The sequence below is a fragment of the Cyanistes caeruleus genome, chromosome 25 (assembly GCF_971803275.1).
Source record: "Cyanistes caeruleus chromosome 25, bCyaCae1.hap1.1, whole genome shotgun sequence".
Classification (NCBI taxonomy): domain Eukaryota; kingdom Metazoa; phylum Chordata; class Aves; order Passeriformes; family Paridae; genus Cyanistes; species Cyanistes caeruleus.
In genome coordinates, this window is record NC_141725.1 from 142,683 (window position 1) to 157,023 (window position 14,341).

Consider the following 14,341-nt stretch of genomic DNA (forward strand, 5'->3'; position numbering starts at 1 on the left):
CCAGCAGAATCCAGTGCATGGGCTAGCGTGTCCCTGAGCAGGAAGTGCCCAGCCCGGCCCCCGGCTGGCAGCAGGGGCCCCACTCTGCCTGTGGGGAGCACCTGCCTGTTCTGCTGCTGGCATCGGTCTTCATCCCAAGACCATGTCTTCCTCCTTGTCTTTTAGATCAATATCCATCTCTTCAATAGAATCTTTCGTTTCCACCTCCATCTCTTCCTCTGTCTCGTACATATCCACATCCATCTCTTCCTCTCCAGTATCCTCTCCGTCCACTTCCATGGCTTCTTCTCTATCAGTCTGTGTATCGACGTCCGTCTCCTCCTCTCCGTCTGTGCCAGCCTGCAGAGGTAGCAAAATTTCCCACCCTGTCCCACAGAGCTCCAGCCCAGCCAGGCAGCTGCGGGGTGTCCGCCTCCGTGGAATAGTACCATACCTCTTTTGGAACAAATGCAGACATCCTGCAGGGATGGAGAGCAAAATCCAAGCGATGGGGAGCTTTGGGGACTGCTGGGGGAATCAGGGAGCAGGTGGCAACAAGGTGACAGGGGTAGGCTTGGAGCAGGGTGAATGAAGAGCGTGCTGGCACAAGGAGCCAAGGGTTGTGTTGTGGCCGTTGCTGGATGCTGGAAGTTCTAGCTGGAGCGTGCACTGTGACATCACCGCCAGGAGTTCAGGCCCAGGCTGAAGTGGACAACGGAGACCGTAGAATGAATGATGGAATCCCTGGGTGCTTGGGCTTGGAAGGGACCCTAAAGACCATCTTGTTCCAAGCGGAGCAATCTTCGCCCAGAAGAGGTTGCTCAGAGCCCCGCTCCCAGCTGGCCTTGGATGTTGCCAAGGATGGAGCATCCCCAGCCTCTGTGCACAGCCTGGGCCAGTGCCCCAGCAGCCGGAGTGGAAAAGAGCAGCTTCATTAGATCCAACTTCAAGCTCACTCCTGCCTTTGAAAGGCTTCTCCTCTCTGTGCCCATCTTTCCTAGAGCTGCAGGGAGGCCTCGCCAGCCCCCTTCTCTTTCCAGGCTGAGCATCCCCAGCCCCACACGGACAGCAGTCCGATGCGTGGCAGTCAAGGCTAAAGGGTAGCAAATGGCTACATCAGGAAGTGAGAGATGGAAGCTTTTGCAGATGGAAGCTTTACCTCTAAATGTAGAAAAGAAAGAAAAGTGGAGGGGGAAATGGTGGGACTCTGGCTCTGTTCTAACTGGCGAAGATTTTCTTTTCTTCTTTTCTGTCGTGCTAACCCAAGTTTTGTTGTTTGAAAGGAGGTTTAGCAAAATATCCATCGTCTTCTCCACTGCTGAAACACTGAACAACACCTGGGCAGGCTGAGGATGCAGAGCAAAACCTGCAAATATCTACTGCTGATCGTGATCCTGGGGAATGCAGCTAAAGCCAGCCAAAAGCAATTTCTGGAAAGTCAAGCCTGCTTTACGTTTTCTGGAGTTTGCTTGTGCCAACTTCACCAGTCATTTCTAAAAAAGGAAAAGAAACTCCAAGCAAAAGAGAGAAAAACACAAAGAAACCAACCCAAAGAAACCAATCAAACAAACAGATAAAACACCCCCAATCAAACCAAAGGCAATGAGAAGTTAGGACTAGTTGTAAGGATATCACAGCAGGCGAATGGCTGCTTCCTACTTGGATCACCATCCAAAGCCACCTAGAACAACTTCTCCAAAACATATCCAACAGGAGAAATGGAAAAAGTGATCCATGGCAGCTCTGCATTGTGGTGAAGGATGAGCATGCAGTGGTCCAGATGCAGCACTGCCCACCCTCCAGGCTGCTGTTTGCTCTGCTGAAAGACTCTTGCAGGACTGTGGCCCCTCTCCATGCAATGGAAATCATTGCCACAGCTCTCAGTTGAGGCACTGGCATTTCCAGAGCCAGATTCAGGCACAATCCTACTGCCTGCTGAGCATCTGGGAAAGCTGCTGAGCATCTTCAGGCCTAGAAGCACAAAAGAGCTCAGGCTCTCCCCGAACTGGGTTTTCAGGGCAGCTTTCCATATCTCTGCAAGATTTCTTCATCCCTCAACACGTCTGACTTTATGATGTCCAACGATGCATTTGGGTTTCTTCCGTCCTCTTGTGTGCCCGTGAGTAACCTTCCACGTGGATGAAGGAGATTGTGTACAGGACAATTGATTGCGGCATTGCCATTTGGCTTCACTGTCACTCAGTTGAACACGGTCCTTATCTAAGAAGGACTTCCAAGAAATGGCTAGGAGTTTTGGCTGTGAGAGGAGCAGAAAGCACATTTTCTACAGCAAATTGCTAGCTGATGCACTTTCCTCCCTGCCAAAATAGTGATTGCCATTCATCTTCCTGGGAAGAATGTAAAGACCCATTCAGAGATGCCAGGTTCAGCTGGCCTGTGGCTTTGTGTGCCTCATTTCACATGTCCAATTTCAAGGGCCACTAAAAGAGGCTCATGTTTGCCTTGCTACCCACAAGTGCTGTAGGTATTTCCAGGAGAAGAGGGAAATCATCGCTGTCCTGTGGTGTGGTAGAAATGCCACCACAACTGTGATTGTGTGAGCAAAGCCAGCCAGTGCTTTTTGGGGCAGCAGCAGCAGCTGAGAGTGTGGCAGAGCGGTTGTGATACTCTTTTTAGAGTCCTGCAAACATTGTTCCCGAAACAACCCACAGCTTTGCAAATGTGCCCGAAGAAAATGCAAAGAGAACTGGGGTGTGAAAATCAAAGACTGTTTATCTGTAGAAGAAAAGGAACAAGAATGAACTACACCACATATTTACACTGTAAGAATATTGGTAACAACAACAACAACAACAACAACAACAACAACAAACTATAGAACCTATTTACCTGAGAACAGCTCTAACAAAACTCTATGAAACGTATTTACAGACAACTTAAACAAACTCTAAAACCTCTATCCTGAACACAACAACTGTAAAACGTATGTACAGCAGGGTGGCATCTGTGTCTGTGATGTCCCTAAGTCCTGGAAGGAAAAACAAGTAGCACGGTCAGTGCAGTCAGGCACGGAAGGGTGTTCCATGTGCTGCCGGGCTGGGACACTGGCCCAGTGGGACTCTGCTGCCAGAAGGGAACCTGGCTGGGGGCTGTGGCCCAGGCACTGGAACAGGGCTTGTGTGGCCCACAGCAAGCCCAGGCCAGGCCAGGGATGGCCAGCAGAATCCAGTGCATGGGCTAGCGTGTCCCTGAGCAGGAAGTGCCCAGCCCGGCCCCAGGCTGGCAGCAGGGGCCCCACTCTGCCTGTGGGGAGCACCTGCCTGTTCTGCTGCTGGCATCGGTCTTCATCCCAAGACCATGTCTTCCTCCTTGTCTTTTAGATCAATATCCATCTCTTCAATAGAATCTTTCGTTTCCACCTCCATCTCTTCCTCTGTCTCGTACATATCCACATCCATCTCTTCCTCTCCAGTATCCTCTCCGTCCACTTCCATGGCTTCTTCTCTATCAGTCTGTGTATCGACGTCCGTCTCCTCCTCTCGGTCTGTGCCAGCCTGCAGAGGTAGCAAAATTTCCCACCCTGTCCCACAGAGCTCCAGCCCAGCCAGGCAGCTGCGGGGTGTCCGCCTCCGTGGAATAGTACCATAGCTCTTTTGGAACAAATGCAGACATCCTGCAGGGATGGAGAGCAAAATCCAAGCGATGGGGAGCTTTGGGGACTGCTGGGGGAATCAGGGAGCAGGTGGCAACAAGGTGACAGGGGTAGGCTTGGAGCAGGGTGAATGAAGAGCGTGCTGGCACAAGGAGCCAAGGGTTGTGTTGTGGCCGTTGCTGGATGCTGGAAGTTCTAGCTGGAGCGTGCACTGTGACATCACCGCCAGGAGTTCAGGCCCAGGCTGAAGTGGACAACGGAGACCGTAGAATGAATGATGGAATCCCTGGGTGCTTGGGCTTGGAAGGGACCCTAAAGACCATCTTGTTCCAAGCGGAGCAATCTTCGCCCAGAAGAGGTTGCTCAGAGCCCCGCTCCCAGCTGGCCTTGGATGTTGCCAAGGATGGAGCATCCCCAGCCTCTGTGCACAGCCTGGGCCAGTGCCCCAGCAGCCGGAGTGGAAAAGAGCAGCTTCATTAGATCCAACTTCAAGCTCACTCCTGCAGTTGAAAGGCTTCTCCTCTCTGTGCCCATCTTTCCTAGAGCTGCAGGGAGGCCTCGCCAGCCCCCTTCTCTTTCCAGGCTGAGCATCCCCAGCCCCACACGGACAGCAGTCCGATGCGTGGCAGTCAAGGCTAAAGGGTAGCAAATGGCTACATCAGGAAGTGAGAGATGGAAGCTTTTGCAGATGGAAGCTTTACCTCTAAATGTAGAAAAGAAAGAAAAGTGGAGGGGGAAATGGTGGGACTCTGGCTCTGTTCTAACTGGCGAAGATTTTCTTTTCTTCTTTTCTGTCGTGCTAACCCAAGTTTTGTTGTTTGAAAGGAGGTTTAGCAAAATATCCATCGTCTTCTCCACTGCTGAAACACTGAACAACACCTGGGCAGGCTGAGGATGCAGAGCAAAACCTGCAAATATCTACTGCTGATCGTGATCCTGGGGAATGCAGCTAAAGCCAGCCAAAAGCAATTTCTGGAAAGTCAAGCCTGCTTTACGTTTTCTGGAGTTTGCTTGTGCCAACTTCACCAGTCATTTCTAAAAAAGGAAAAGAAACTCCAAGCAAAAGAGAGAAAAACACAAAGAAACCAACCCAAAGAAACCAATCAAACAAACAGATAAAACACCCCCAATCAAACCAAAGGCAATGAGAAGTTAGGACTAGTTGTAAGGATATCACAGCAGGCGAATGGCTGCTTCCTACTTGGATCACCATCCAAAGCCACCTAGAACAACTTCTCCAAAACATATCCAACAGGAGAAATGGAAAAAGTGATCCATGGCAGCTCTGCATTGTGGTGAAGGATGAGCATGCAGTGGTCCAGATGCAGCACTGCCCACCCTCCAGGCTGCTGTTTGCTCTGCTGAAAGACTCTTGCAGGACTGTGGCCCCTCTCCATGCAATGGAAATCATTGCCACAGCTCTCAGTTGAGGCACTGGCATTTCCAGAGCCAGATTCAGGCACAATCCTACTGCCTGCTGAGCATCTGGGAAAGCTGCTGAGCATCTTCAGGCCTAGAAGCACAAAAGAGCTCAGGCTCTCCCCGAACTGGGTTTTCAGGGCAGCTTTCCATATCTCTGCAAGATTTCTTCATCCCTCAACACGTCTGACTTTATTATGTCCAACGATGCATTTGGGTTTCTTCCGTCCTCTTGTGTGCCCGTGAGTAACCTTCCACGTGGATGAAGGAGATTGTGTACAGGACAATTGATTGCGGCATTGCCATTTGGCTTCACTGTCACTCAGTTGAACACGGTCCTTATCTAAGAAGGACTTCCAAGAAATGGCTAGGAGTTTTGGCTGTGAGAGGAGCAGAAAGCACATTTTCTACAGCAAATTGCTAGCTGATGCACTTTCCTCCCTGCCAAAATAGTGATTGCCATTCATCTTCCTGGGAAGAATGTAAAGACCCATTCAGAGATGCCAGGTTCAGCTGGCCTGTGGCTTTGTGTGCCTCATTTCACATGTCCAATTTCAAGGGCCACTAAAAGAGGCTCATGTTTGCCTTGCTACCCACAAGTGCTGTAGGTATTTCCAGGAGAAGAGGGAAATCATCGCTGTCCTGTGGTGTGGTAGAAATGCCACCACAACTGTGATTGTGTGAGCAAAGCTAGCCAGTGCTTTTTGGGGCAGCAGCAGCAGCTGAGAGTGTGGCAGAGCGGTTGTGATACTCTTTTTAGAGTCCTGAAAACATTGTTCCCAAAACAACCCACAGCTTTGCAAATGTGCCCGAAGAAAATGCAAAGAGAACTGGGGTGTGAAAATCAAAGACTGTTTATCTGTAGAAGAAAAGGAACAAGAATGAACTACACCACATATTTACACTGTAAGAATATTGGTAACAACAACAACAACAACAACAACAACAACAACAAACTATAGAACCTATTTACCTGAGAACAGCTCTAACAAAACTCTATGAAACGTATTTACAGACAACTTAAACAAACTCTAAAACCTCTATCCTGAACACAACAACTGTAAAACGTATGTACAGCAGGGTGGCATCTGTGTCTGTGATGTCCCTAAGTCCTGCAAGAAAAACAAGTAGCACGGTCAGTGCAGTCAGGCACGGAAGGGTGTTCCATGTGCTGCCGGGCTGGGACACTGGCCCAGTGGGACTCTGCTGCCAGAAGGGAACCTGGCTGGGGGCTGTGGCCCAGGCACTGGAACAGGGCTTGTGTGGCCCACAGCAAGCCCAGGCCAGGCCAGGGATGGCCAGCAGAATCCAGTGCATGGGCTAGCGTGTCCCTGAGCAGGAAGTGCCCAGCCCGGCCCCCGGCTGGCAGCAGGGGCCCCACTCTGCCTGTGGGGAGCACCTGCCTGTTCTGCTGCTGGCATCGGTCTTCATCCCAAGACCATGTCTTCCTCCTTGTCTTTTAGATCAATATCCATCTCTTCAATAGAATCTTTCGTTTCCACCTCCATCTCTTCCTCTGTCTCGTACATATCCACATCCATCTCTTCCTCTCCAGTATCCTCTCCGTCCACTTCCATGGCTTCTTCTCTATCAGTCTGTGTATCGACGTCCGTCTCCTCCTCTCCGTCTGTGCCAGCCTGCAGAGGTAGCAAAATTTCCCACCCTGTCCCACAGAGCTCCAGCCCAGCCAGGCAGCTGCGGGGTGTCCGCCTCCGTGGAATAGTACCATAGCTCTTTTGGAACAAATGCACACATCCTGCAGGGATGGAGAGCAAAATCCAAGCGATGGGGAGCTTTGGGGACTGCTGGGGGAATCAGGGAGCAGGTGGCAACAAGGTGACAGGGGTAGGCTTGGAGCAGGGTGAATGAAGAGCGTGCTGGCACAAGGAGCCAAGGGTTGTGTTGTGGCCGTTGCTGGATGCTGGAAGTTCTAGCTGGAGCGTGCACTGTGACATCACCGCCAGGAGTTCAGGCCCAGGCTGAAGTGGACAACGGAGACCGTAGAATGAATGATGGAATCCCTGGGTGCTTGGGCTTGGAAGGGACCCTAAAGACCATCTTGTTCCAAGCGGAGCAATCTTCGCCCAGAAGAGGTTGCTCAGAGCCCCGCTCCCAGCTGGCCTTGGATGTTGCCAAGGATGGAGCATCCCCAGCCTCTGTGCACAGCCTGGGCCAGTGCCCCAGCAGCCGGAGTGGAAAAGAGCAGCTTCATTAGATCCAACTTCAAGCTCACTCCTGCAGTTGAAAGGCTTCTCCTCTCTGTGCCCATCTTTCCTAGAGCTGCAGGGAGGCCTCGCCAGCCCCCTTCTCTTTCCAGGCTGAGCATCCCCAGCCCCACACGGACAGCAGTCCGATGCGTGGCAGTCAAGGCTAAAGGGTAGCAAATGGCTACATCAGGAAGTGAGAGATGGAAGCTTTTGCAGATGGAAGCTTTACCTCTAAATGTAGAAAAGAAAGAAAAGTGGAGGGGGAAATGGTGGGACTCTGGCTCTGTTCTAACTGGCGAAGATTTTCTTTTCTTCTTTTCTGTCGTGCTAACCCAAGTTTTGTTGTTTGAAAGGAGGTTTAGCAAAATATCCATCGTCTTCTCCACTGCTGAAACACTGAACAACACCTGGGCAGGCTGAGGATGCAGAGCAAAACCTGCAAATATCTACTGCTGATCGTGATCCTGGGGAATGCAGCTAAAGCCAGCCAAAAGCAATTTCTGGAAAGTCAAGCCTGCTTTACGTTTTCTGGAGTTTGCTTGTGCCAACTTCACCAGTCATTTCTAAAAAAGGAAAAGAAACTCCAAGCAAAAGAGAGAAAAACACAAAGAAACCAACCCAAAGAAACCAATCAAACAAACAGATAAAACACCCCCAATCAAACCAAAGGCAATGAGAAGTTAGGACTAGTTGTAAGGATATCACAGCAGGCGAATGGCTGCTTCCTACTTGGATCACCATCCAAAGCCACCTAGAACAACTTCTCCAAAACATATCCAACAGGAGAAATGGAAAAAGTGATCCATGGCAGCTCTGCATTGTGGTGAAGGATGAGCATGCAGTGGTCCAGATGCAGCACTGCCCACCCTCCAGGCTGCTGTTTGCTCTGCTGAAAGACTCTTGCAGGACTGTGGCCCCTCTCCATGCAATGGAAATCATTGCCACAGCTCTCAGTTGAGGCACTGGCATTTCCAGAGCCAGATTCAGGCACAATCCTACTGCCTGCTGAGCATCTGGGAAAGGTGCTGAGCATCTTCAGGCCTAGAAGCACAAAAGAGCTCAGGCTCTCCCCGAACTGGGTTTTCAGGGCAGCTTTCCATATCTCTGCAAGATTTCTTCATCCCTCAACACGTCTGACTTTATGATGTCCAACGATGCATTTGGGTTTCTTCCGTCCTCTTGTGTGCCCGTGAGTAACCTTCCACGTGGATGAAGGAGATTGTGTACAGGACAATTGATTGCGGCATTGCCATTTGGCTTCACTGTCACTCAGTTGAACACGGTCCTTATCTAAGAAGGACTTCCAAGAAATGGCTAGGAGTTTTGGCTGTGAGAGGAGCAGAAAGCACATTTTCTACAGCAAATTGCTAGCTGATGCACTTTCCTCCCTGCCAAAATAGTGATTGCCATTCATCTTCCTGGGAAGAATGTAAAGACCCATTCAGAGATGCCAGGTTCAGCTGGCCTGTGGCTTTGTGTGCCTCATTTCACATGTCCAATTTCAAGGGCCACTAAAAGAGGCTCATGTTTGCCTTGCTACCCACAAGTGCTGTAGGTATTTCCAGGAGAAGAGGGAAATCATCGCTGTCCTGTGGTGTGGTAGAAATGCCACCACAACTGTGATTGTGTGAGCAAAGCTAGCCAGTGCTTTTTGGGGCAGCAGCAGCAGCTGAGAGTGTGGCAGAGCGGTTGTGATACTCTTTTTAGAGTCCTGAAAACATTGTTCCCGAAACAACCCACAGCTTTGCAAATGTGCCCGAAGAAAATGCAAAGAGAACTGGGGTGTGAAAATCAAAGACTGTTTATCTGTAGAAGAAAAGGAACAAGAATGAACTACACCACATATTTACACTGTAAGAATATTGGTAACAACAACAACAACAACAACAACAACAACAACAAACTATAGAACCTATTTACCTGAGAACAGCTCTAACAAAACTCTATGAAACGTATTTACAGACAACTTAAACAAACTCTAAAACCTCTATCCTGAACACAACAACTGTAAAACGTATGTACAGCAGGGTGGCATCTGTGTCTGTGATGTCCCTAAGTCCTGCAAGAAAAACAAGTAGCACGGTCAGTGCAGTCAGGCACGGAAGGGTGTTCCATGTGCTGCCGGGCTGGGACACTGGCCCAGTGGGACTCTGCTGCCAGAAGGGAGCCTGGCTGGGGGCTGTGGCCCAGGCACTGGAACAGGGCTTGTGTGGCCCACAGCAAGCCCAGGCCAGGCCAGGGATGGCCAGCAGAATCCAGTGCATGGGCTAGCGTGTCCCTGAGCAGGAAGTGCCCAGCCCGGCCCCCGGCTGGCAGCAGGGGCCCCACTCTGCCTGTGGGGAGCACCTGCCTGTTCTGCTGCTGGCATCGGTCTTCATCCCAAGACCATGTCTTCCTCCTTGTCTTTTAGATCAATATCCATCTCTTCAATAGAATCTTTCGTTTCCACCTCCATCTCTTCCTCTGTCTCGTACATATCCACATCCATCTCTTCCTCTCCAGTATCCTCTCCGTCCACTTCCATGGCTTCTTCTCTATCAGTCTGTGTATCGACGTCCGTCTCCTCCTCTCCGTCTGTGCCAGCCTGCAGAGGTAGCAAAATTTCCCACCCTGTCCCACAGAGCTCCAGCCCAGCCAGGCAGCTGCGGGGTGTCCACCTCCATGGAATAGTACCATACCTCTTTTGGAACAAATGCACACATCCTGCAGGGATGGAGAGCAAAATCCAAGCGATGGGGAGCTTTGGGGACTGCTGGGGGAATCAGGGAGCAGGTGGCAACAAGGTGACAGGGGTAGGCTTGGAGCAGGGTGAATGAAGAGCGTGCTGGCACAAAGAGCCAAGGGTTGTGTTGTGGCCGTTGCTGGATGCTGGAAGTTCTAGCTGGAGCGTGCACTGTGACATCACCGCCAGGAGTTCAGGCCCAGGCTGAAGAGGACAACGGAGACCGTAGTATGAATGACGGAATCCCTGGGTGCTTGGGCTTGGAAGGGACCCTAAAGACCATCTTGTTCCAAGCGGAGCAATCTTCGCCCAGAATAGGTTGCTCAGAGCCCCGCTCCCAGCTGGCCTTGGATGTTGCCAAGGATGGAGCATCCCCAGCCTCTGTGCACAGCCTGGGCCAGTGCCCCAGCAGCCGGAGTGGAAAAGAGCAGCTTCATTAGATCCAACTTCAAGCTCACTCCTGCAGTTGAAAGGCTTCTCCTCTCTGTGCCCATCTTTCCTAGAGCTGCAGGGAGGCCTCGCCAGCCCCCTTCTCTTTCCAGGCTGAGCATCCCCAGCCCCACACGGACAGCAGTCCGATGCGTGGCAGTCAAGGCTAAAGGGTAGCAAATGGCTACATCAGGAAGTGAGAGATGGAAGCTTTTGCAGATGGAAGCTTTACCTCTAAATGTAGAAAAGAAAGCAAAGTGGAGGGGGAAATGGTGGGACTCTGGCTCTGTTCTAACTGGCGAAGATTTTCTTCTCTTCTTTTCTGTCGTGCTAACCCAAGTTTTGTTGTTTGAAAGGAGGTTTAGCAAAATATCCATCGTCTTCTCCACTGCTGAAACACTGAACAACATCTGGGCAGGCTGATGATGCAGAGCAAAACCTGCAAATATCTACTGCTGATCGTGATCCTGGGGAATGCAGCTAAAGCCAGCCAAAAGCAATTTCTGGAAAGTCAAGCCTGCTTTACGTTTTCTGGAGTTTGCTTGTGCCAACTTCACCAGTCATTTCTAAAAAAGGAAAAGAAACTCCAAGCATAACAGAGAAAAACACAAAGAAACCAACCCAAAGAAACCAATCAAACAAACAGATAAAACACCCCCAATCAAACCAAAGGCAATGAGAAGTTAGGACTAGTTGTAAGGATATCACAGCAGGCGAATGGCTGCTTCCTACTTGGATCACCATCCAAAGCCACCTAGAACAACTTCTCCAAAACATATCCAACAGCAGAAATGGAAAAAGTGATCCATGGCAGCTCTGCATTGTGGTGAAGGATGAGCATGCAGTGGTCCAGATGCAGCATTGCCCACCCTCCAGGCTGCTGTTTGCTCTGCTGAAAGACTCTTGCAGGACTGTGGCCCCTCTCCATGCAATGGAAATCATTGCCACAGCTCTCAGTTGAGGCACTGGCATTTCCAGAGCCAGATTCAGGCACAATCCTACTGCCTGCTGAGCATCTGGGAAAGCTGCTGAGCATCTTCAGGCCTAGAAGCACAAAAGAGCTCAGGCTCTCCCCGAACTGGGTTTTCAGGGCAGCTTTCCATATCTCTGCAAGATTTCTTCATCCCTCAACACGTCTGACTTTATTATGTCCAACGATGCATTTGGGTTTCTTCCGTCCTCTTGTGTGCCCGTGAGTAACCTTCCACGTGGATGAAGGAGATTGTGTACAAGACAATTGATTGCGGCATTGCCATTTGGCTTCACTGTCACTCAGTTGAACACGGTCCTTATCTAAGAAGGACTTCCAAGAAATGGCTAGGAGTTTTGGCTGTGAGAGGAGCAGAAAGCACATTTTCTACAGCAAATTGCTAGCTGATGCACTTTCCTCCCTGCCAAAATAGTGATTGCCATACATCTTCCTGGGAAGAATGTAAAGACCCATTCAGAGATGCCAGGTTCAGCTGGCCTGTGGCTTTGTGTACCTCATTTCACATGTCCAGTTTCAAGGGCCACTAAAAGAGGCTCATGTTTGCCTTGCTACCCACAAGTGCTGTAGGTATTTCCAGGAGAAGAGGGAAAACATCGCTGTCCTGTGGTGTGGTAGAAATGCCACCACAACTGTGATTGTGTGAGCAAAGACAGCCAGTGCTTTTTGGGGCAGCAGCAGCAGCTGAGAGTGTGGCAGAGCGGTTTTGATACTCTTTTTAGAGTCCTGCAAGCATTGTTCCCGAAACAACCCACAGCTTTGCAAATGTGCCCGAAGAAAATGCAAAGAGAACTGGGGTGTGAAAATCAAAGACTGTTTATCTGTAGAAGAAAAGGAACAAGAATGAACTACACCACATATTTACACTGTAAAAATATTGGTAACAACAACAACAACAACAACAACAACAACAACAAACTATAGAACCTATTTACCTGAGAACAGCTCTAACAAAACTCTATGAAACGTATTTACAGACAACTTAAACAAACTCTAAAACCTCTATCCTGAACACAACAACTGTAAAACATATGTACAGCAGGGTGGCATCTGTGTCTGTGATGTCCCTAAGTCCTGCAAGAAAAACAAGTAGCACGGTCAGTGCAGTCAGGCACGGAAGGGTGTTCCATGTGCTGCCGGGCTGGGACACTGGCCCAGTGGGACTCTGCTGCCAGAAGGGAGCCTGGCTGGGGGCTGTGGCCCAGGCACTGGAACAGGGCTTGTGAGGCCCACAGCAAGCCCAGGCCAGGCCAGGGATGGCCAGCAGAATCCAGTGCATGGGCTAGCGTGTCCCTGAGCAGGAAGTGCCCAGCCCGGCCCCAGGCTGGCAGCAGGGGACCCACTCTGCCTGTGGGGAGCACCTGCCTGTTCTGCTGCTGGCATCGGTCTTCATCCCAAGACCATGTCTTCCTCCTTGTCTTTTAGATCAATATCCATCTCTTCAATAGAATCTTTCGTTTCCACCTCCATCTCTTCCTCTGTCTCGTACATATCCACATCCATCTCTTCCTCTCCAGTATCCTCTCCGTCCACTTCCATGGCTTCTTCTCTATCAGTCTGTGTATCGACGTCCGTCTCCTCCTCTCCGTCTGTGCCAGCCTGCAGAGGTAGCAAAATTTCCCACCCTGTCCCACAGAGCTCCAGCCCAGCCAGGCAGCTGTGGGGTGTCCACCTCCATGGAATAGTACCATACCTCTTTTGGAACAAATGCACACATCCTGCAGGGATGGAGAGCAAAATCCAAGCGATGGGGAGCTTTGGGGACTGCTGGGGGAATCAGGGAGCAGGTGGCAACAAGGTGACAGGGGTAGGCTTGGAGCAGGGTGAATGAAGAGCGTGCTGGCACAAAGAGCCAAGGGTTGTGTTGTGGCCGTTGCTGGATGCTGGAAGTTCTAGCTGGAGCGTGCACTGTGACATCACCGCCAGGAGTTCAGGCCCAGGCTGAAGAGGACAACGGAGACCGTAGTATGAATGACGGAATCCCTGGGTGCTTGGGCTTGGAAGGGACCCTAAAGACCATCTTGTTCCAAGCGGAGCAATCTTCGCCCAGAATAGGTTGCTCAGAGCCCCGCTCCCAGCTGGCCTTGGATGTTGCCAAGGATGGAGCATCCCCAGCCTCTGTGCACAGCCTGGGCCAGTGCCCCAGCAGCCGGAGTGGAAAAGAGCAGCTTCATTAGATCCAACTTCAAGCTCACTCCTGCAGTTGAAAGGCTTCTCCTCTCTGTGCCCATCTTTCCTAGAGCTGCAGGGAGGCCTCGCCAGCCCCCTTCTCTTTCCAGGCTGAGCATCCCCAGCCCCACACGGACAGCAGTCCGATGCGTGGCAGTCAAGGCTAAAGGGTAGCAAATGGCTACATCAGGAAGTGAGAGATGGAAGCTTTTGCAGATGGAAGCTTTACCTCTAAATGTAGAAAAGAAAGCAAAGTGGAGGGGGAAATGGTGGGACTCTGGCTCTGTTCTAACTGGCGAAGATTTTCTTCTCTTCTTTTCTGTCGTGCTAACCCAAGTTTTGTTGTTTGAAAGGAGGTTTAGCAAAATATCCATCGTCTTCTCCATTGCTGAAACACTGAACAACATCTGGGCAGGCTGAGGATGCAGAGCAAAACCTGCAAATATCTACTGCTGATCGTGATCCTGGGGAATGCAGCTAAAGCCAGCCAAAAGCAATTTCTGGAAAGTCAAGCCTGCTTTACGTTTTCTGGAGTTTGCTTGTGCCAACTTCACCAGTCATTTCTAAAAAAGGAAAAGAAACTCCGAGCAAAAGAGAGAAAAACACAAAGAACCAACCCAAAGAAACCAATCAAACAAACAGATAAAACACCCCCAATCAAACCAAAGGCAATGAGAAGTTAGGACTAGTTGTAAGGATATCACAGCAGGCGAATGGCTGCTTCCTACTTGGATCACCATCCAAAGCCACCTAGAACAACTTCTCCAAAACATATCCAACAGCAGAAATGGAAAAAGTGATCCATGGCAGCTCTG

General features: G+C 50.4%; 1 long non-coding RNA gene across 1 annotated transcript; it reads right to left on the reverse strand.

The window, feature by feature from the left end:
• Nucleotides 1–9,001: 9,001 nt before the first annotated feature.
• LOC147649300 (uncharacterized) lies at nucleotides 9,002–14,089 on the reverse strand. The gene is made up of 5 exons (XR_015279186.1): nucleotides 13,051–14,089; nucleotides 12,723–12,956; nucleotides 9,897–12,431; nucleotides 9,569–9,802; nucleotides 9,002–9,277 (listed from the first exon to the last, which is right to left on the reverse strand). It is a non-coding gene; the product is annotated as an uncharacterized LOC147649300 (long non-coding RNA).
• Between the last annotated feature and the right edge of the window lie 252 nt (nucleotides 14,090–14,341).